Below are 3,097 nucleotides of genomic sequence, written 5' to 3'. Positions count from 1 at the left end.
AAAATTGAGCACGTGTGGCTTCCACTGCGATCCATGTGGCAATTCTACTGCCATCGAAGTTAGACAGTAACTGTTGGAGTGCTGGTGACGGGGAAACAGAGTTGCCAGATCGCAACGGCCACATTATCAAACTCCTGAATTTTCATTACCAAATTTAACTTTTCATTACCAAATTCGTAAAGCTAGCATTTATTCTTCACTAATTATATATACAAGTGGAAATACATGTAATTACTTAACAGCATGTTGATCATTTTCACGCTATGTTGGCTAGCAGATTAATCAGAGAGAGCAAACAATCCACCATCTCCATCCTGTGTATCCTCATACATGTGAAAAATCCGTTTGGTAATGCATTATTCTGATTCATTACCAAACGAATTTTTCATTACCAAAGTGGCCCACATTTGGTAATGAAAAATACCAAATGGCAACCCTGACAGGGGAGGGGAGAAGGGAGAGGAAGGAAGGGGTGAAGGGGCCATGGTGTAAACCAGCTGTTCAGTGCCGTGCAGCAATTTCAAATTACGGGTGGGAAAAAATTCGGATTTGGGGGGATTTTTTCTTTTTTTTGGCCATTTTTGGGTTCTGAAGGTCCAGGCCCACAATGTCCTGAAAGTGGGGTGTCCGGAAAGTGGGCGTCTGGAAAGTACGGAGATTAGGCTACTGAATTTGCGGTTTAATTTTGCAACTATGAAGGTTAGCAATACTTTGTGAGTAGTTTTGCACTTAAATAGTGAAGGTCTTTTAGTTCGTAAGCTTAGAACTGGATTTTGCAACCATTTTTGCACAAATGCTCCTATACCTTATAATACAAGACAATATTTTGAGTCTGTGCCATTCCTACTTACAAAGAGTCACTGCACTCCGTGATACGTTTTTCTCACAACTGAATATAATCGTTCTGAGTGCACAAAAACCCTAAGTTTAACAACATGAAGGGGGAAAAGTTACCTGTGAAAGATTTTAAACTGACAGAATATATCTCTGCCCTAAATTTGTCATGTTAACCTGAGCAGATTGCCCACATATATCAACTGTTACTAATGGGATAAACAGTTTTTTCATCTATTTAGACCAAGCTTTGTGGATGGGCTGGGATAGGGTTAGAATAAAATGGTTTGATTTTTAGAACTATCAAAGGTTAAGTATACCAGGAAAGGTTTATAGGGCAATGTCGACTAAAATAGTTTCTAATATGATTTGAACTAAACTTCGTGGAAGTGTTGAGAATCAGGCAGTAATGAAAGAATAAAATTTTGACAACTATCTAAGGTCAAGGTCACAGGACAAGGTCAATTTTTGATTCATGTGAATGCGTGTAAATAAAATAACTCTAGTTGTTTTGATCTTAATTGGATCAAACTCTCTCATTGAGTTGAGGATTGCCCAAAGTTTGACCTATTGTTTTTAGAACAATAGGTCAGTGATGACGGTCACATGGCAAGCATAACTCTAGCAGTTTTTATCGAGTCTAGACTAAACTTTGTGGAAGGGTTCAGCTTAACACCAGGATAAGGAGATTCAACCTTCAAAGCAATCACTCAAAGTTCAAGGTTGCAGAGGATAGTCAAAAGTCAGAGTCACTGGCCAAAGTCAGCTCATACTTTTTTTTTTTTTTTTTTTGTGCTCGACTCTAGGCATAGACTTCACAGCCCGCTCCCAAGGCCCAGTAGTCCTCCTACATATCATACACCTCTACATGTCACCACTTCGGCGCTAACACCCTCCGTCCATATTGGTGTGTGTGTGTGTGTGTGTGTGTGTGTGTGTGTGTGTGTGTGTGCTCGACTCTGGGCATAGGCTTCACAGCCTGCTCCCAAGGCCCAGTAGTCCTCCTACATATCATACACCTTTACATGTCACCACTTCGGCGCTAACACCCTCCGTCCATATTGAATACATGCTAGGGCTGTCACATACAGGACTGGTGTATTGGTATTGATATTAGCGGGGGTATTTTTACGAAATGTCAGCAGGTCTTCCGGTAGATTGGTAAAGTCTGCTTAACATGAAATTCAAATCCTTAAACTGTTCCCTGCCCCAGTGGGGATTTGAACTTGAAAGTCAAGGTCACTGGGCAAAGTCAAATATCAGGCAGTTCGGTTAGTTGGTGGGGGAGGGTGTTGCCTTCTGAGTACTGCATCTATTTTTGAAAACTTCTATTTAAATGTATTTTTTTTTTAGTTATTTCTCCTCGGAAAATTTATAGTTTCTATTCTATTTCTTTTGTTTGTGGTATCTCATTTCCTTCTACTAAGCCTTCCGTGTGAGGATTATTTTCTGTTCTTGCGTTTTTAAACATCGTCTTCTAAATTCTGGGTTCTCTTCTATTTTGTTCTTAATGATGCTGGTGCCATTTAATTTCCATTTACTCATATGGGTAATTGATATGTAGGTGGGTGGTGCCTACATAACTGACTAGATTAGCATTCGTCTTGGCACTGGAATAATCACGGACTTTTATCTAAACTTCTCATCATGCATATTATGCTGCCATATTCTCTTTTATGCTATTTGAATATTTTTTGTAATGACATGCCATGCCTCAGTATCATATTGGAAGATAATATGCATAATGTGCAAAATATATCTGACAAAAAAGCAATACAAAGCCTCATATGCCACGAAAGGTATAGTCCCGAGTGGTTCTGCTTTCAGTCGCACACAGGGGTCATTTAGTCATAAAGTGCTACATAATTCGATTAAAAAAAAAAAAAAAAAAAAAGATCTACCATTTGTCTGTCGCAGACGCCTTAATCCATAAAGGTTGGCCACAAGTAAATCACCTCATGTCACTCTATCCTCCACCAACAGGCTACCTTATCTAAAAATTTCACCCCCTACATTAATCCTTCTGTCTCATCCTTGGTCTCACCCTCCCCTTACCCCTTCCACCTCATTCACGTACCCTTCATAGTCAATCTCTCATTCTCCATCATCTCTGTAAGGCTTTAAACCATCACATGAAAGTGCTATAAGTACTTTTTAAAAATGTGTTCCAAGTTCCTCCCTTTCCACTCTTTCTTGTTTATTCATGTACCGGTATCTATTATGTGATATCCTGTATTCATTTATTCTCTCATCTTCAGCAGAT

Source organism: Coenobita brevimanus, chromosome 104 (assembly GCF_032717465.1).
Source record: "Coenobita brevimanus isolate Jiangsu-jjx chromosome 104, ASM3271746v2, whole genome shotgun sequence".
NCBI lineage: Eukaryota > Metazoa > Arthropoda > Malacostraca > Decapoda > Coenobitidae > Coenobita > Coenobita brevimanus.
This window is presented reverse-complemented; position numbering follows the sequence as displayed.